This window comes from Populus euphratica, unplaced genomic scaffold (genome assembly GCF_000495115.2).
Source record: "Populus euphratica unplaced genomic scaffold, PopEup_1.0 scaffold593.1, whole genome shotgun sequence".
Classification (NCBI taxonomy): Eukaryota; Viridiplantae; Streptophyta; class Magnoliopsida; order Malpighiales; family Salicaceae; genus Populus; species Populus euphratica.
The window spans coordinates 109,988-132,159 of record NW_011500471.1 but is presented as its reverse complement, the minus strand read 5'-3'; positions in this window follow the sequence as shown (position 1 = coordinate 132,159).

The following is a 22,172-nucleotide window of genomic DNA, read 5'->3' as shown; positions in this document are numbered from 1 at the left end:
TAGAACTTGGATTTTAGACTACTCTATATAGATGGAAAGCTAAGACATAGGCCTAAAAAATTCATGGAATGCAAGACTCAATTCTGTTGTTTGGAAGTCTAAATCTTAGCAACAACAGAGAAGTTCAAATCTATCCTGTAACCTAGACATTGTTCAGTGTTCAGCCCATATCTTGAGTTCTAGAAGTTCAAATGACCTAAATTTGTTTTTGTTATAAATCTGAGATAATTTTCTAGAACTTTCATGCTCAAATATGTTCAAATTCTGATGTCAACAATGATGTTTTTGGTAGACAAGAAGATAAGGATTATCACCAAGTCAAAGTTGGCTACCCACTCAACAATTAGTCATCAAATCAATAGTTCTAAATTTTAACATATAAAATGAGGCATTTGTCATTTAGGCATCTTGGTTTTCAAATCAAGATCATATTTTTACTCTCTTTCTTTATATTTTTTTTAATGCTTAAGTTTTGCTTTCATTAATCTCTTGTTTATGCCTTTCATTTCCTTTCCTTTACTTAGTTAACTTATATCTTATTTATGTTTTTATCTTGTTTATTTATATTTCTCTTCTTTCATTATATTTAGTTAATTTTATTATGTCAAAGTGAAAAGGTTGCACTAATAGTATAAGAATAAGTATAGTATAAACTCAATATGGACTTTAATGTTTGATACTAACATGTTTTTTGTAATCTTGTTCACTCTTAATACTTTGCTTACTAAATGGTTAATCTAGATTTCTGTTGTATAACACTTGGTGCAACAAATACTTGGCACTTTCATAGCCTAACCGTATGGTGTAACCGACAATTATGATTTATGCTATGAAAGGAACTTGATTTGGTGTTAATATAAGTTATAATCATGAATACCTGACAACATTTACAAGTATTAATATTATTCAAATAAGATGACTAATATAATCATGTTAACCATTTATAATCTAATTGGAACCTTCTTTGTGAGTGGTTTCCAGCTGAGTAATGAAAAGAGTTTATACTATACTTGTTTGAAATATCATTAGTGGATCCTCTAACCTTGATATTTATTTTTATTGTTTAATCTTCACATTAATTTTATATCTCAAAGTCCTCTTTAACTTCTTCTTCTTCTTCTTATTATTATTATAGTTAACCTCCCTGTGGTTCGACTCCAGTCTTGCCACTCCTGCACTTGGGAGAAGACATCAATCTTTTAGTCGTGTCACAATACTATTTGAGAATAGATAAAATATTTTTCTTAATTCATTTAGGGTGATGAATCTTCTCTTGATCATTCAAATACCTTCATATAGTTTATGTTATATTCAATATCTTCCTTTTCGTTACCCTGATTAAGATAACATGTAACAAGATCAAAGCATAATATTCTCTATATAAGATAATTTATTGATTTCAAGTTTAAGGATCACTTACACAATTGTCCCATGAGCCTTTCCATAGACATAGGTGATCTCTTCATATAGAATTTTCATACAGATCAGTTCTGTACACATGTATTATTACAAGCATCTATATATTAGTTCTAAATATTCATTATATCTTAGCTTATGAAAATATTTTTTTTTCATAAAAGAAATAACATAATATGAATTAGTTTTTATGACTCTAATGAATGTTCATTATTTAAGAAAGTATTGACTAGGAATATTTTAAGAACAATACTTTGATGCAATAGAAATCTCATAATTATAACAACTTTATAATTTGTTTGCAAGGTATTTTTTTATCCTATGAACTTCACTACCAGAAATTCGCTAAATAGCAACAGATTTACCGACAGAATATTTATGTCGGTAATTTGAGGTCATAATTACCGATGGGCAATATTCTGTCCGTAATTCAGTCGGTAACTATCGATAGTTATCGACTGAATTAAGAACGGAAACGTTTTCCTCATAAAAAAAAAATAGGTCGCTGACGTGGAGGTTTTAACAGGTTATTTTTTCAGACGGAATCACCGACGGATTGAAAAAGACAGCTCGTACAACGACCGCTGTTTATATTGCCAACGGATTCACCGACGAATTTGAAATGGCAGATTCGTATGGTGACGTGTCGATTGTTCCATCAGAATCATCGATAGTTTCACTGATGGATTGTCCGTCAGTGAAACTGTCAGGAAAAGTTAATATATATACGCGTTATCGACCCTCTCCTCCCCTATTTCTGCTTCTTCTTCCTAATTCCAACTCTCCCCATCTGCAAACAACTAGCCCCCATCCCCCCCAAACAAAAATCTCCCTCATGTCAGCACAACAAGTTATATTTCTTGAAGTTTTGTGGTCACAGCATCCGTGTTCTGATTTACCGATGGATTTTATTAATTTTTGTAAGTAATTCTTTCTTTTTAAATCTTAACATTTAATTAAATGTCAATTTTATTGTTTTTTTAGTATATGTATTTTGTTAGTAAATGTACATGTTTTGTTTGTTATTTCTCAAACAAACTTGTAGTATATGAATGTATAATTCTATACCTGTTATAGTTTGTTTTAGGTTTTGCAAGATTGTATTTGTTTGTAAATTGTTAAAACTTTATAGAACTACCGAAGTACATGTGCTGTTTTGAAATAATTAATAGCTTGCTTATTGGGTCCGTTTAAAGTTTTGTCAATGGTATTGCGGAGTGGTAATTTTTGTAAATTTATATATTTTAATTTGTATGAACGTTGATAAATGATAATGATAATGAATATTTAATATTTATGAGAAGTTGTGATTGGTTTGTTAGATAATCTCAAGGTAAAGTAATATTTTTGCAAGTTTATTTACCTAACTTAGTTAATTAATACATTATGTCATCATAATTTTATAGAGGTTCGATATAAATCATGGATGTATCGAGATTCACCCCAAGGATTGCAGAGGATGGATTATTGTAACGGGGTTCAGGGTTTTATTAATTTCGCAACATCTATTCCTAGAAATTTTAGTAGAGGCGGTATTAGGTGTCCATGCAGGAAGTGTCGAAATAAAAAGTATCTACATCCAGATGTTGTAATGATGCATCTTCTACACAAAGGGTTTATAGAGAATTACCAGTGTTGGTATGCACATGGAGAAGTATATGTTAGTGAGAGGAGAATGGAAGAAACGGTGGTTGGGTCTACTTCTAGTGCTAACAACGAGAATGACAACACTAATCCTTACAGAAACATGGTTATGGATGTAATGAGAATGAATCAAGGTAATGTCAGTTAATGTCCAATCGTAGAAGAAGAACTTAATATAGATGCAGCTAGGTTTTTTGATTTGTTGAAAGATTCTGACGAACCATTATGGGATGGCTACACGAACCATAATAAATTATCGGTAGTAGCACAGGTGTTCACCATCAAGTCAGAGCACGGGTTGAGTAAGGCCGGGTATGACAAGATTATTGAATGGGCAAGAAGCATTTTACCTTAAGAGAACAGGCTGAAAAAGAACTTCTATGCTGCGAAGTCCATGATGAAACCCTTAGGTTTAGGATACCAGAAAATTGACATGTGCCCTAACTTCTGCATGTTATACTACCTTGAAAATGCTAAGATGACCGAATGCATGACATGCAGGCATTCCCGTTACAAACCTAAAACTGGCAGGGGAAAGACTCTAGTGGCATATAAAAAACTTAGATATTTCCCGATCACACTTAGACTGCAGAGGTTATTCATGTCACCAAGGACTATTGAGCACATGACATAGCACCAAGCACACCATGCGGTTGATGGAGTGATGGTTCATCCTTCTAACGGTGAAGTGTGGAAACGCTTTAACAGTGCTCATCCTCACTTTTTAGCTGAATCAAGGAATGTGCGTCTTGGGTCGTGCACAGACAGATTCAACCCATTTGGGTCATTTGCTGCTCCTTATTCTTGTTGGCTGGTCATACTCACAATTTATAACTTGCCACCTGGAATGTGTATGAGGCTGGAGTTCATGTTTTTATCTACTGTCATACCCGGTCCAAGCAACCCGGGGCAGAATATAGATATTTGTCTTCAACCGTTGATTGATGAGTTGGCGCAGTTGTGGTCCTCTAGAGCTCTGACTTATGATATATCGAGGAAACAAAATTTCCTTATAAGGGCAGCTTTGATGTGGACTATCAATGATTTTCCAGCTTATGGAATGGTTTCTGGTTGGAGCACACATGGAAAACTCGCATGTCCATATTGCATGGAAAACAACAAGGCATTCACGCTAGCAAATGGAGGTAAAGATTCTTTTTTTGACTGTCACCGTCGCTTCTTGCCACTTAATCACAGGTACAAAAAGAACAAAAAAGATTTTTTTGTTGGCAGAGTTGAAAAAGATGTTGCATCCCCGCGTCTTTCTGGTGAAGAATTGCATGATGTTGTCTGAAAGTACGGTGACATTGTGTTTGGCCTTCAATTAGGTAAGCAAAAGTTTCCTGGTTTTGGTTTGACCCATAATTGGGTAAAGCGAAATATCTTTTGGGAGCTTTCTTATTGGAAGACCAATCTGCTCCGCCATAACCTTGACGTTATGCACATCGAAAAGAACATTTTTGAAACATTTTCAACACCGTCATGGATGTGAAAGGGAAGACAAATGACAAAATCAAGGCTAGATTGGATATAGCTTTATACTATAACTGTAAAAACATGGAGTTGGTTTATGATGAGTCACGGGTCGCAAAACCAAGAGCAAGCTTCGTGTTAGAGAAAAACACACAACTGCTAGTCTACAAATGGCTTAAGAGTCTGTGTTTTCCGAATGGATATGCATCAAACATATCACGGCTGGTTAATATAGAGGACTGCAAATTGTATGGAATGAAGAGTCATGACTGCCACATGTTTATGCAAACACTCATCCTATTAGCTTTTCGTGATTTATTGCTAAAGGGAATATGGGATGCACTCATGGAGATCAGTCATTTCTTCAGATATATATGCTCCAGCAAGTTGAAAGTTGATCACATTGAGAGGCTTCAAACAAATATCGTCGAAACACTATGCAAACTTGAGATAATATTTCCTCCATCATTTTTTGACTCAATGGAGCATCTCCCTATACATCTACCGTTCGAGGCAAAAGCTGGAGAACCGGTCCAATATAGATGGATGTACCCATTCGAACAGTTAGATATTACAGTTGTAATGTAATTCATATATAAAAGTATTTTATATGTTTTTCTTAATTGAAAATACTTGATTAATATTTCAATGCAGGTATTTGTTTAATCTCAAGAAAAAGGTTAAGAACAACGCGTATGTTAAGGCTTCGATATGTGAGGCCTATATTGTTGAGGAGATCTCAATATTTATCTCATACTATTTCGAACCTCATCTAAGAAAGAGAATCAATCGCGTTCCCTAGCATGATGATGGCGGTTGATTAGTACTTAAAAGTGCATTTTTATCATGGTTTTATATCATCATTTTGCACTTGAAGTATCAATAACTCCTTAACTAAAATATGTTTTATAATAATGTATCTAATAATATAAGCTACCTATAATTTGTGGTAAATGTCTATTTTTAATGCAGGTCTATCACATAAATGAAAGGATTGATTGATGACATGAAGAACTTAAATTGCATGGATAAAGAGATGGTCAAACTTAGAGAAGAGATGTTTTACACCATAATTTCCAAAATTATCATGGATATGCACCTCCTTATGCTCCACCTCCTACAAGAAATTTTGAGGAAACTTTGTATGCATTCATTGAAAAGCAAGAGAAAATTTTGAGGAAACTTTGTATGCATTCATTGAAAAGCAAGAGACAATCAATACTCAACTTGCTCAAAACATGACAGATTTTAAAGATACTCTTGCTAAATTAACATCTGCTCTCAGTTTCCAAGAGAAAGGTAAGTTTCCATCTCAAACACAACAAAATCCTAAAGGGCAATACAATGCAAATGCAAGTAGTTCCGGAAGCCAACACATGGATCAAGTCAAATCAGTCACTACTCTGCGCAGTGGTAAGGTTATTGAAAAACCCTCTCTTGAACCTTATGAGAAAGATGATGAATCAATCTCTGAGGGTAAGGAAGGGGATGAATCTGAAAATTGCAAAGAAACGACTGATTCACCGCCAGCACTTCCATTTCCCCAAGCCATGACCAAACAAAGGAAAGTTAATCACAACTCTGAAATTTTTGAAATTTTCAAACAGGTAAGGATCAATATACCATTGTTGGATGCTATTAAACAGGTTCCTTCCTATGCTAAATTTTTGAAAGATCTATGCACTGTGAAGAGGAAACTGAATGTGAAAAAGAAAGCCTTTCTAGCCGAACAAGTAAGTGCTATTCTTCAGAACAATAATGCTTTGAAATATAAAGACCCTGGTTGTCCTACAATTTCTTGCTTTATTGGAGAGCATAAAATTGAAAGAGCCTTACTTGATCTTGGAGCTAGTGTGAATTTACTTCCATATTCAGTTTTTCAAAGTCTCAATCTAGGTGAGTTAAAACCAACTTCTATATCTCTTTTACTTGCCGATAGATCTGTAAAAGTGCCTAGAGGAATAATTGAAGATGTGTTAGTACAAGTCGATAAATTCATTTATCCTGTGGATTTTATTGTCTTGGACACAGAACCTGTTGAAGCATGTAATTCATTTCCTGTTATTTTAGGACGTCCGTTTCTTGCAACCTCTAACGCATTGATTAATTGTAGGAATGGACTGATGAAGCTATCATTTGGAAACATGACATTGGAGATGAATATTTTCAACATTTGCAAGCAATCTGGAGATGATAATGATTTACAAGAAGTAGATCATATTGACGAATTAGTTTATGATCAACTTGAATCTACTTTAAGTAAAAATGAGTTGGATGAATCTAAAGATTTGCAAATGATTTATTCTGAGGAAGAAATCATGGATGAAACAAGCACCGAAAATGTTGATGCAAATCTTTTGTCAACAATGACAGCAAATTCGACATCTGACATCACACCAATTGATGATTACTTTCCTAACGAATCCTTACTTTCTCTTAGTCCAATGCCTTGGTATAATAAAAATATCAATTTTCTTGCTTTAGGAGATTTGCCAGCTGATTGGAGTACCCAAGACAAAGAAAAGTTTTTGAACGAAGTGAAGAATTTTTATTGTGATGACCCTACCTTATTCAAATATTGTCCTGATCAAATATTTCAAAGATTCATTCCCGACAATGAGGTAAGTAGTGTCATTAAACTTTGTCATTCTGAAGCATGTGGAAGTTATTTCTCGTCAAAAAAGACTGCTGCAAAAATCTTTCAAAATGGATTTTATTGGCCCACCATGTTCAAGGACACACATGCATTCTGCAAAACTTGTGAAAATTGTCAAAAAATTGACACTGGTCAAAAAGTTTTGTTTTATGATTCTCAACTCTATGCATTCCCTAAAGAGCTAAGATTAAGATGGACCAATCCTTATGGGGCCTATGATATTGAGAATTCAATGAATGACAATGATTTTAAGGAAAATGGACATCGTTTGAAAGCTTACTTTAATAATTTTCCTAGTGAAAATGAATCAGCTGGTTTGAATGATCTTGTAGATAAAGGTTGATTATTTTGTTTTTCTCACATTTTCTTTTTTATGTTTCTTTTTGAGTGATTTTTGCTAGTTTCTCTCACCCCGGTCAAATGGCGGATAACGGTACTCCGTGACTTAAGTCGGTTCTTTTAGTTTCCCACAATTACTGATATCTGTGTATATATGTGTGCAATTCTTTGAAGCTCTCTTCCAATTCTCATTTGAAAATGGACACTAATCTTGAAAAATTGAAAAAGTATTTTCCCGCTCTACCTCAGAGTGCGATTACAAAAATTTACCGTGCTAGATGTGCAAGATTGAGATTATTAATGAATCATGGAATTCCTGAAGATATTCGCTGGTTGATTGAAGCAAAGGTCCGATTATCAGGTGAGTCCTCTAATTTCTTTATTTCACACATGCCTAGAACAGGTAAAAGCATTTTTGCAAAGAAGCGTCGTGCAAAACGACTAGATGTCTGTCATCGATGTGCTAGATGGACTTGTAATACACAATGTCGTTCTTTAGGAATGGTATCTAGAAACCGTGAAGATAAAATACAATTCATTAAGGCTGGCCTGAGTAAGGAGTCTTTAGATACTCTTCTATTGACTCTTGAGACGCATCCTCGTGGAGATGTGCATCGTGCAATTCATGATTTATGGCCACTATTTCCTAAAGAACATGATCGACTTAGTCTTGGGCATCTGACTAAAAAAGACCATGTTTGCCAGTTTTTAAGAAAACGGGATGGGAAGCCTATCCCCGACCCATAGAGGGCGTTTAAGCCGTTCTTGGACGTAAAACCAAGGGAAGATGTGAGCCACAATCACAACTACCTGTACATACATATGCTTTTTCAAAAGTAAATAAATAAAGAGAGAGAGAGAGAGAGAGACTCCAGCTGGCCTATATATAGGTGTTATGATTGCCTTTCTAATTTCTCATCTATAAAACCCTCTCTTCCTTTCTTTCATTTCTACTCAACCCATACATTCAAAAACTATAGAAGTGTGTAGAAATGGCAAGTTCCTCAGGTCATCATATAAGAAATATTTGTGTTTTTGGTGGATCTAGTCCTGGGAAAGAAAAGGAGTTTTTAGAATCAGCAAATCATCTTGGTCAGGTGCTAGCTGAGAGAAAGATTCATTTAGTGTATGGGGGAGGCAGTCTTGGGTTAATGGGAGGTGTGTCAATAGCTGCATTTTTAGGAGGTAGTCAAGTTTTAGGAGTCGTCCCTGAAGCTTTGGCACAAGGGGACATCATTGGAAAAACAATTGGAGAGGAACTTCAGGTCTCCACAATGTCGGCTGGAATGAATGCAATGTTTAACCATGCTGATGCCTTCATTGCTTTACCAGGTGGTCTAGGCACATTGGAAGAGATCTTTCATATTTCCTCTTGGGCTCAATTGCACATTCACCATAAACCCATAGGTTTGTTAAATGTTAATGGTTATTATGATAAGTTGTTGTCTTTTCTTGATCATGCTGTGGAACAGGAATTTCTAACATCTTCTGCACGATAAATCATAATCTCTGCTACTACTGCTGAACAATTGATTGACCAACTACAATCTTTCATTCCTGTGATTGATCCTTCCATGAGTCGCATAAATTGGTCATCTACGGAAAGCCGTAAAAAGCTTAGATTGGATTTGAGCCTTCATTTGTGAATTTTTGTGTCTTTTGGTTTTATTATTGTGTTTTGTTATTTCTTATTTTTGTTTCAGTGTGTTTCAGGTTTTGTCAGTGTTCGTTATTTCAGGTGATATCTTCTATACTCTATCTTTCTACCTTAGAACATTGAGGACAATGTCTCGTTTTGGTTGGGGGGAGAGGGTAGTAGTTGATAAATAAAAAAAAATTGTTTTTCATTTCATAAAGCATGTGCATAATTGTTGTTACTAGGATGGCAGAGTAAATAAGTTCTTTTGTTAAAGTGACTATTGAGACGCATCTTAGTAACCATTCTTAACAAGGTCTATTATAATACTTCCTGAAATATTCAGGTTTACAAACTCTCGTATTGTTACCACTTAATTATGCTCATATACTTATTTAACATGTATTCTTAAACTTTAATTTACACACACACTTTAACATATGATTGTGGGTTGCATATTGGATTATTACATTATTTATGTTCTTTTGTTAAAGGTAACAACTAAGGGAAAGGGATTGTATATAATTAAAAAGAAAAAAAGAAAAACATGAAAAAAAAAGAAAAAGAAAAAGAAAAAAAAATGATGATAATAAAAATGTAGATGAGTTTGGTTTCGTAGCCTCCCTAACCTAAGCAATTAAGCCCGAAGGGGTGTTTTAACACCTAATCCGCTAAAGTCAACTGACTTGGGAGCTATTGGTCCAACGCTTGTGACATGGGTTGAGGAGAAAAGCTTAAGGGAATCAACCATTGCACTATCTACATATCAGTATCTGCGACCCGAGTTACTAAGCTCGTAGGGGTGTCTTAACACCTAATGCCCTAAGACCAACTGGTCTGGGAGTCATTAGCTGAAAGCTTGTTACATGGGTTAAAGATGCATGATGTTTTTAAAGTATATGTATATAGATTTTTGAAAAGAAAAAAAGAAAAAAAAACACAAAAATAATAATCCCAACCCAAGGAAGTTAACCTTAAACATTAGAACAAAATTTTTGTTTTCTTCCAAGAAAAGCCCCATAATTATGTGTTGATACATTGAGCACAAAAGAAAGGTTTATTAATATCTTGTTAAGAAGTATTGAGCAGATATATAAATTTAATGAGAGTTTGTTTATCTGGATAGATTAATGGAAGTTAAATGATGAATACCTTGCTTTGTGAAATTTGCAAATTGTTGTAACGCTTTAATTACTAGGGACTAGTAATAAGCTGGTTGAGGGGTGTGATTAGTACTTAAAAGTGCATTTTTATCATGGTTTTATATCATCATTTTGCACTTGAAGTAGCAATAACTCCTTAACTAAAATCTGTTTTATAATAATGTATTTAATAATATAAGATACCTATAATTTGTGGTAAATGTCTATTTTTAATGCAGGTCTATCACATAAATGAAAGGATTGATTGATGACAAGAAGAACTTAAATTGCATGGATAAAGAGATGGTCAAACTTAGAGAAGAGATGTCGGTGCAATCCAAACCGGAACACTGTTCGGTAATTAGGTCATATCTGGAGCTACAGATCTCATATTTAGGTCCAATTTATGGATGGAAAGGTAAGACATAGGCCTACAACTTTCATATGGAGCCCAAGATCTAAAAAGGCCATTATCAAGTCCAAATTGTAGCAACAACAAAGAAGCCCGAATCTGTTTTCCAGCCCGAGCACTGTTCGGTATTTTGGCCATATCTGGAGTTCTAGAAGTCCAAATGAGCTGAATGTTTTACACAAGAAATCTGAGACAATTGCCTACAACTTTCATGTTTACAACTGGCTCCAATTTTGACGTTATCAATGATGTTTTGGGCAGACAAGAGAAGATAAGGATTGTCACTAAGTCAAAAGTTGGCCACCCACTTATCAATTAGTCATCAAATCAATAGTTCCCAATTTTGGCCTATAAAAGGAGGCATTTGCCATGCATTTAGGCATCTTGGTTTCCAGATCAAGATCATGCTCTTCCTTTCTCTCTTTTTATTTTTTATAATGCTTATGCTTTACTTTCATTAATATCAAGTTTATGCCTTTCATTTCCTTTTCTTTACTTAGTTAACTTTTATGTTCTTATTTTGTTTATCTATTTTGCTTTCTTTCATTATGTCTAGCTAAGTTAGTTATGTCAAGGTGAAAAGGTTACACTAATGGTGTAAGAATAAGTATAATGTAAACTTAATATGGACTTTAATATTTGATACTAACATGTTTTATATTTGTTATCTTGTTCACTCTTTAATACTTTGCTTGTTAAATGACTACTCTTGATTTATGTTGTATAACACTTGGTACAACAAATGCTTGGCACTTTCATAGTTCATACTGTATGGTATAACCGACACCTGAGCTATGAAAGGAACTTGATTTGTTGTTAACATAAGTTATAGTCATGAATGCTTGACGAGATTTACTAGTATTAGCATTAATTGAATAAGATGACTAATGTAATCATGTTAACAATATATAATCTGATTGGAACCTCCTTTGTGTGGGGTTTCCAATTGAATAATAAGAGTTTATACTATACTTGTTTGACATACCATTAGTGGAATCTCTAACCTTGACATTTGTTATTATTATTGTTTAATCCTTACATTAATATTTCATCTCTAAGTTCTCATCATCATCATCTTCTTCTTCTTCTTTTTCTTTATTATTATTATTATTATTATTATTATTATTATTATTATTATTATTATTACTACTACTACTACTACTAGTACTATTATTACTACTACTACTACTACTACTACTACTACTACTACTACTACTACTACTACTACTACTTTGTTGTTACTATTATTATTGTTGTTGTTATTATTATTGTTGTTGTTATTGTTATTGTTATTGTTGTTGTATTATTGTTATTTATAATTTGTATAATTAACCTCCCTGTGGTTCGACCCTGGTCTTGCCGGGTTATTTATTACTTCGACACTCCTGCACTTGGGAGAAGACATCAATCTTTTAGTCGTGTCAGTGGTGAAGTGCCTTCTAGTGGGAACTTGTCAATATTCTCCAATACTAGACGACCCACACCTAAAAATGTCGTAAGAGGAAGATACTTGTTGGAAATAGAGTTCAAACAAGCACACTATGTTCTATTTAATTGTGATGAGCTGAAAACAAGAAAACAAATACAAAACATGTTAGTATCAAACATTAAAGTCCATATTGAGTTTACACTATACTTATTCTTACACAATTAGTGTAACCTTTTCACCTTGACATAATAAACTTAGCTAGACATAATGAAAGAAAGAAAAATAAATAAACAAAATAAGAACATGAATAAGATTAAAGTTAACTAAGTAAATGCAAGGAAATGAAAGGCATAAACTTGATATTAATGAAAGTAAAACTAAGTAAATGCAAGGAAATGAAAGGCATAAACTTGATATTAATGAAAGTAAAGCATAAACATTACAAAAAATACAAAGAGAGAAAGCAAGAGCATGATCTTGATCTGAAACCCAAGATGCCTAAATGCATGGCAAATGCCTCCTTTTATAGGCCAAAATTGGGAACTATTGATTTGATAACTAATTGATGAGTGGGTAGCCAACTCTTGAATTGGTGACAATCCTTATCTTCTCTTGTCTGCCCAAAACGTCATTGCTAACATCAAAATTGTAGCCACTCGAAAACATGAAAGTTGTAGGCAATTGTCTCAGCTTTCTTGTTAAAAAATTCAGCTCATTTAGACTTCTAGAACTTCAGATATGGCCAAAATACTGAATAGTGCTCGGGCTGGAGGACAGCTTCGGGCTTCTTTGTTGTTGCAATAATTTGGACTTGAAAATGGCCTTTTCAGATCTTGGGCTCCTATGAAAGTTGTAGGCCTATGTCTTACCTTTCCATCCATATAAAGTAGACCTAAATCTGAGATCTATAGCTCTAGATATGACCCAATTACCGAACAGTGTTCCGGTTTGGATTGCACCGACATCTCTTTTCTAATTTTGGTCATCTCTTTGCCCTTGCAATTTAAGTTCTTAAAGTCATCAATCAATCCTTTCATTTATGTGATAGGGCTGCATTTAAAATGAACATTTACCACAAATTAAAGGTATCTTAAATTATTAGATATATTATTATAAAACATGCTTTAGTTAAGGAGTTATTGATACTTCAAGTGCAAAATGATGATATAAAACCATGATAAAAATGCACTTTTAAGTACTAATCACACCCCCCAACCAGCTTATTACTAGTCCCTAGTAATCAAAGCGTTAAAATAGAAAAACAATTTGCAAATTCCACAAAGCAAGGTATTCATCATTTAACTTCCATTAATCTATCCAGATAAACAAACTCTCATTAAATTTATATATCTGCTCAATACCTCTTAATAAGCTATTCATAAACCTTTCTTTTGTGCTCAATGTATCAACACATAATTATGGGGCTTTTCTTGGAAGAAAACAAATTTTTTGTTCTAATGGTTAAGGTTAACTTCCTTGGGTTAGGATTATTATTTTTGTCTTTTTTTTCTTCTTTTTTTTTAAAAAATATATATACATATAATTGAAAAATACCATGCATCTTTAACCCATGTAATGAGCTTTCAGCTAATGACTCCCAGACTAGTTGGTCTTAGGGCATTAGGTGTTAAGACACCCCTACGAGCTTAGTAACTCGGGTCGCAGATACTAATATGTAGATAGTGCAATGTTTGATTCCCTTAAGCTTTTCTCCTCAACCCATATAACAAGCGTTGGACCAATAGCTCCCAAGTCAGTTGACTTTAGGGTATTAGGTGTTAAAACACCCCTTTGGGCTTAATTGCTTAGGTTAGGGAGGCTACGAAAAACTTATCTACATTTTTATTATTATCATTTTTTTCTTTTTTATTTTTTTTATTTATATACAATCCCTTTCCCTTAGTTGTTACCTTTAACAAAAGAACATAAATAATGTAGTAATCCAATATGCAACCCACAATCATATGTTAAAGTGTGTGTGTGTAAATTAAGGTTTAAGAATACATGTTAAATAAGTATATGAGCAGAATTAAATGTTAAATAAGTATGTGAGCAGAATTAAGTGATAACAATGCGAGAGTTTGTAAATCTGAATATTTCAAGAAGTATTATAATAGACCTTGTTAAGAATGGTTACTAAGATGCGCCTCAAGAATCAATTTAACAAAAGAGCTCCTTTACTCTGCCATCCTAGTAACAACAATTATGCACATGCTTTATGAAATGGAAAATAATTTTTTTTTTATCAACTACTACCCTCTCCCCCCAACCAAAACGAGACATTGTCCTCAATGTTCTAAGGTAGAAAGATAGAGTATAGAAGATATCACCTGAAATAACAAACATTGACAAACCTGAAACACACTTAAACAAAAATAACAAATAACAAAACACAATAATAAAACAAAACAACACAAAAATTACAAATGAAGACTCAAATCTAATCTAAGCTTTTTACGGCTTTCCTTAGATGACCAATTTATACGATTCATGGAGGGATCAATTATAGGAATGAAAGATTGTAGTTGGTCAATCAGTTGTTCAGCAGTAGCAGCAGAGATTATGATTTGTCATGCAGAAGATGTTAGAAATTCGTGTTCCACAACATGATCAAGAAAAGACAACAACTTATCATAATAACCATTAACATTTAACAAACCTATAGGTTTATGGTGAATGTGCAGTTGGGCCCAAGAGAAAATATGAAAGATCTCTTCCAATGTGCCTAGACCACCTGATAAAGCAATGAAGGCATCAGCATGGTTAAACATTGCATTCATTCGAGCTGACAATGTGGAGACTTGAAGTTCCTCTCCAATTGTTTTTCCAATGATGTCCCCTTGTGCTAAAGCTTCGGGGACGACCCCCAAAACTTGACTACCTCTTAAAAATGCAGCTATTGACACACCTCCCATTAACCCAAGACTGCCTCCCCCATACACTAAATGAATCTTTCTCTCAGCTAGCACTTGACCAAGATGATTTGCTGATTCTAAAAACTCCTTTTCTTTCCCAGGACTAGATCCACCGAAAACACAAATATTTCTTATATGATGACTTGAGGAACTTGCCATTTCTACACACTTCTGTATTTGTTGAATGTATGGGTTGAGTAGAAATGAAAGGAAGGAAGAGAGGGTTTTATAGATGAGAAATTAGAAAGGCAATCATAACACCTATATGTAGGCCAGCTGAAGTCTCACTCTCTCTCTCTTTCTCTTTATTTATTTACTTTAGAAAAAGCATGTGTATGTACAGGTAGTTGTGATTGTGGCTCACATCTTCCCTTGGTTTTACGTCCAAGAACGGCTTAAACGCCCTTTATGGGTCGCGGATAGGCTTCGCATCCAGTTTTCTTAAAAACTGGCAAATAGGGTTTTTTTTTTGTCAGATTCCCAAGACTAAGTCGATCATGTTCTTTATGAAATAGTGGCCATAAATAATGAATTGCACGATGCACATCTCCACTAGGATGCGTCTCAAAAGTCAATAGAAGATTATCTAAAGACTCCTTACTCAGGCCATCCTTAATGAATTGTATTTTATCTTCACGGTTTATAGATACCATTCCTAAAGAACGACATTGTGTATAACAAGTCCATCTAGCACATTGATGACAGACTTTCAGTCGTTTTACACGACGTTTCTTTGCAAAAGTGCTTTTACCTCTTCCAGGCATGTGTGACATGAAGGAGTTAGAGGACTCACCTGATAATCGGACCTTTGCTTCAATCAACCAGCGAATATCTTCAGGAATTCCATGATTCATTAACAATCTCAATCTTTCACATCCAGCATGGTAAATTTTTGTAACCGCATTCTGAGGTAGAGCGGGAAAATACTTTCTCAATTTTTCAAGATTAGTGTCCATTTTCAAATGAGAATTGGAAGTGAGATTCAAATAGTTGCACAAATATATACATAAATATCAGTTATTGTGGGAAACTGAAAGAACCGACTTAAGTCACGGAGTACCGTTGTCCGCCATTTGACCGGGGTGAGAGAAATTAGCAAAAATCTTTCAAAAAGAAACACAAAAACAATGTGAGAAAAACAAAATAATCAACCTGTATCTACAAGATCATTCCAACTAGTTGATTCATTTTCACTAGGAAAATTATCAAAGTAAGCTTTCAAACGATGTCCATTTTCCTTAAAATTATTATCATTCATTGAATTCTCAATATCACAGGCCCCATAAGAATTGTTCCATCTTGATCTTAGCTCTCTAGGGAATGCATAAAGTTGAGAATTATAAAACAAAACTTTTTGACCAGTATCAACTTTATGACAATTTTCATAAGTTTTGCAGAATGCATGCTTGTCCTTGAACATGGTGGGCCAATAAAATCCATTTTAAAAGATTTTTGCAGCTATCATTTTTGACGAGAAATAACTTCCACATGCTTCAGAATGACAAAGTTTAATGACACTACTTACCTCATTGTCGGGAATGAATCTTTGAAATATTTGATCAGGACAATATTTGAATAAGTTAGGGTCATCACAATAAAAATTCTTCACTTCGTTCAAAAACTTTTCTTTGTCTTGAGTACTCTAATCAGCTGGCAAATCTCCTAAAGCAAGAAAATTGATATTTTTATCATACCAAGGCATTGGACTAAGAGAAAGTAAGGATTCATTAGGAAAGTAATCATCGATTAGTGTGATGTCAGATGTCGAATCTGTTATCACTTTTGACAAAAGATTCGCATCAATATTTTTGGTGCTTGTTTCATCCATGATTTCTTCCTCCGAATAAATCATTTGCAAATCTTCATATTCATCCAATTCATTTTTACTTAAAGTAGATTCAAGTTGATCATAAACTAATTCGTCAATATGATCTACTTCTTGTAAATCATTATCATCTCCAGATTGCTTGCAAATGTTGAAAATATTCATCTCCAATGTCATGTTTCCAAATGATAGCTTCATCAGTCCATTCCTACAATTAATCAATGCGTTAGAGGTTGCAAGAAACGGACGTCCTAAAATAACAGGAAATGAATTACATGCTTCAACAGGTTCTGTGTCCAAGACAATAAAATCCACAGGATAAATGAATTTATCGACTTGTACTAACACATCTTCAATTATTCCTCTAGGCACTTTTACAGATCTATCGGCAAGTAAAAGAGATATAGAAGTTGGTTTTAACTCACCTAGATTGAGACTCTGAAAAACTGAATATGCTAGTAAATTCACACTAGCTCCAAGATCAAGTAAGGCTCTTTCAATTTTTTTTTCTCTAATAAAGCAAGAAATTGTAGGACAACCAGGGTCTTTATATTTCAAAGCATTATTGTTTTGAAGAATAGAACTTACTTGTTCGGCTAGAAAGGCTTTCTTTTTCACATTCAGTTTCCTCTTCACAGTGCATAGATCTTTCAAAAATTTAGCATAGGAAGGAACATGTTTAATAGCATCCAGCAAAGGTATATTGATCCTTACCTGTTTGAAAATTTCAAAAATTTCAGAGTTGTGATTGACTTTCCTTTGTTTGGTCATGGCTTGAGGAAATGGAAGTGCCGGCGGAGAATTAGTCTTTCCTTTGCAATTTTCAGATTCAACCCCTTCCTTACCCTCAGAGATTGACTCATCATCTTTCTCATAAGGTTCAAGAGAGGGTTTTTCAATAACCTTACCACTGCGTCATAAGGTTCAAGAGAGGGTTTTTCAATAACCTTACCACTGCGTAAAGTAGTGACTGATTTGACTTGATCCATGTGTTTTCTTCTTACTTTTATTCTATTCCTACACGTGCATGAGAGTGTGGTCACGTACATCAAGTGCTAGACTTTATAGGGTATCCTCATCATTTTCAGAAAATATGGTCGAAGAAGATAATTAATCACTTCATAATGAGAATAATGAGAATAACCGTGTTAGAACACTTAGAGACCACATGAATCCCACAAGAACAAGTGCACCATCATGCATAGTTTTTCCTCCTAATGCATCTCATTTTAATTTTAAGCTAGGCATTATTCAACTTTTACCTTCTTTTCATGGCTTAGAATTGGAAAATCCATACTTGCATTTAAGGGAATTTGAGGATGTTTGCAACACATATAATAATTTAAATTATAGCATGAACACCATCAGATTAAAAAATTTTCCTTTTTCATTAAAAGACAAAGCTAAAACATGGCTAAAAAATTTGAGAACAGGATCCATTCGTGCTTGGGATGAAACGCAATGACTGTTTTTAAAGAAGTTTTTCCCATCTCATAGAACAAACTCTTTCAAAAGACAAATCACCACTTTCTCTAAAAAACCAGGAGAAACATTTTACCAATGTTTGGATAGGTATCGAGACTTGTTTAATACTTGCCCTCATCATGGTTTTGAAACATGGAGGTTGGTTTAACATTTTTATGAAGGGTTAACCCCTAGAGATAGGCAAATGGTTGAATTGATGTGCAATGGGACTTTTGAAGATAAAGACCCTGATGAAGCAATGGAGTACTTAGACTTGTTAGCTGAAAATGCTGAAAATTGGGACACCGCGGGTATTTATGAGGCACCGAGTAAAACTCAACCTCATACATCTAGTGGAGGTATGTATAACCTTAGGGAAGATCATAACCTTCAAGCTAAGGTTGCATCTTTAGCTAGAAAAGTCGAGGCACTAGAATTGAAAAAGAGTGGTCGATTAAAATCTATTGAAAACATTGTGTGTCACATATGTGAAACAAATGAACAGTCAACCACTAATTGTCCAACCTTGCCTTCTTTTAAGGAATGTTTCCATGAACAAGTCCATGCTTTAAACAGTTTCCAAAGGGCCAACCATAACCCATAGTCCCAAACATACAACCCTGGTTGGAGAAATCACCCAAATTTCAGTTGGAAGAGTGATAATAACAATGCACAAACTTCACAACCACCATTTCAAGCACACCATAATTTCCAAAATTCTCATGGATATACACCTCCTTATGCTCCACCTCCTAGAAGAAATCTTAGGGAAACATTGCATGCATTCATTGAAAAGCAAGAGACAATCAATACTCAACTTGATCAAAACATGACAGATTTTAAAGATACTCTTGCAAAATAGACATCTACTCTCTATTTCCAAGAGAAAGGTAAGTTTCCATCTCAACCACAACAAAATCCTAAAGGGCAATACAATGCAAATGCAAGTAGTTCCGGAAGCCACCTCACACGACGAAAAGATTGATGTCTTCTCCCAAGTGCAAGAGTGTTGAAGTAATAAATAACCCGGCAAGATCAAGGTCGAACCACAGAGAGATTAATTGTACAAATTATAAATAACAATAATACAACAACAATAATAACAACACCAACAACAATAATAATACTAATAACAATAATAACAATAACAATAATAATAGTAGTAGTAGTAATAATAATAATAATAATAAAGAAAAAGAAGGAGAAGAAGAAGAAGAAGATGAGAACTTTGAGATGGAATATTAATATAACGATTAAATAATGATAATAACAAATGTCAAGGTTAGAGGATCCACTAATGGTATGTCAAACAAGTATAGTATAAACTCTTATTATTCAATTGGAAACCACACACAAAGGAGGTTCCAAGCAGATTATAGATTGTTAATATGATTACATTAGTCATCTTATTCGCTTAATGCTAATACTTGTAAATCTCGTCAAGCATTCATGATTATAATCTATGTTAACAATAAATCAAGTTCCTTTCATAACTCAGGTGTCGGTTATACCATACAGTATGGGCTATGAAAGTGCCAAGCATTTGTTGTACCAAGTGTTATACAACATAAATCAAGATTAGTCATTTAACAAGCAAAGTATTAAAGAGTGAACAAGATAACAAATACAAAACATGTTAGTATGAAACATTAAAGTCCATATTAAGTTTACACTATACTTATTTATACACCATTAGTGTAACCTTTTCACCTTGACATAATAAACTTAGCTAAACATAATAAAAGAAAGAAAAATAAATAAACAAAATAAGATAAAAGTTAACTAAGTAAAGGAAAGGAAATGAAAGGCATAAACTTGATATTAATGAAAGCAAAGCATAAACATTATAAAAAATACAAAGAGAGAAAGCAAGAGTATGATCTTGATCTGGAAACCAAGATGCCTAAATGCATGGCAAATGCCTCCTTTTATAGGCCAAAATTGGGAACTATTGATTTGATGACTAATTGATGAGTGGGTGGCCAACTCTTGACTTGGTGACAATTCTTATCTTCTCTTGTCTGCCCAAAACGTCATTGATAACGTCAAAATTGGAGCCACTTGAAAACATGAAAATTCTAGGCAATTGTGTAAAAAATTCAGCTTATTTTGACTTGTAGAACTCCAAATATGGCCAAAATACTGAATAGTGCTCGGGCTAGAGGACAGATTCGGGCTTCTTTGTTGTTGCTACAATTTGGACTTGAAAATGGCCTTTTTAGATCTTGGGCTACATATGAAAGTCATAGGCCTATGTCTTAGCTTTCCATCCATATAAATTAGACCTAAATCTGAGATCCATAGCTCCAGATATGACCCAATTACCGAATAGTGTTCCGGTTTGGATTGCACCGACATCTCTTTTCTAATTTTGGTCATCCCTTTGCCCTTGCAATTTGGTTAAACATTGCATTCATTCGAGCTGACAATGTGGAGACTTGAAGTTCCTCTCCAATTGTTTTTCCAATGATGTCCCCTTGTGCTAAAGCTTCGGGGACGACCCCCAAAACTTGACTACCTAGAAGACATCAATCTTTTAGTCGTGTCAGACTACCTTCTAAAAATGCAGCTATTGACACACCTCCCATTAACCCAAGTGACACGACGAAAGGATTGATGTCTTCTCCCAAGTGCAGGAGTGTCGAAGTAATAAATAACCCGGCAAGACCGGGGTCGAACCACAGGGAGGTTATTTGTACAAATTATAAATAACAATAATAAAACAACAATAACAACAACAACAATAGTAACAGTAATAATAATAATAATAATAGTAGTAGTAGTAGTAGTAGTAGTAGTAATAATAATAATAATAATAATAATAATAATAATAATAAAGAAAGAGAAGAAGAAGAAGATGATGATGATGAGAACTTAGAGATGAAGAGAAGAAGAAGAAGATGATGAGAACTTTAAGATGGAATATTAATGTAAGGATTAAGCAATAATAATAACAAATGTCAAGGTTAGAGGTTCCACTAATGGTATATCAAACAAGTATAGTATAAACTCTTATTATTGAATTGGAAACCACACACAAAGGAGGTTCCAATCAGATTATATATTGTTAACATGAATACATTAGTCATCTTATTCAATTAATGCTAATACTTGTAAATTTCGTTAAGCATTCATGATTATAACTTATGTTAACAACAAATCAAGTTCCTTTCATAGCTCAGGTGTCGGTTATACCATACATTATGGGCTATGAAAGTGCCAAGCATTTGTTGTACCAAGTGTTATACAACATAAATCAAGATTAGTCATTTAACAAGCAAAGTATTAAAGAGTGAACAAGATAACAAATATAAAACATGTTAGTATCAAACATTAAGGTCCATATTAAGTTTACATTATACTTATTCTTACACCATTAGTGTAACCTTTTCACCTTGACATAATTAACTTAGCTAGACATAATGAAAGAAAGGAAAACAAATAAACAAAATAAGAACATAAACTTGATATTAATGAAAGGCATAAACTTGATATTAATGAAAGCAAAGCATAAACATTACAAAACATACAAAGAGAGAAAGGAAGAGCATGATCTTGATCTGGAACCCAAGATGCCTAAATGCATGGCAAATGCCTCCTTTTATAGGCCAAAATTGGGAACTATTGATTTGATGACTAATTGATAAGTGGGTAGCCAACTTTTGACTTGGTGACAATCCTTATCTTCTCTTGTCTGCCCAAAACGTCATTGATAACGTCAAAAATGGAGCCAGTTGCAAACATGAAAGTTATAGGCAATTGTCTCAGCTTTCTTGTGTAAAAGCTTCAGCTCATTTGGACTTCTAGAACTCCAGATATGG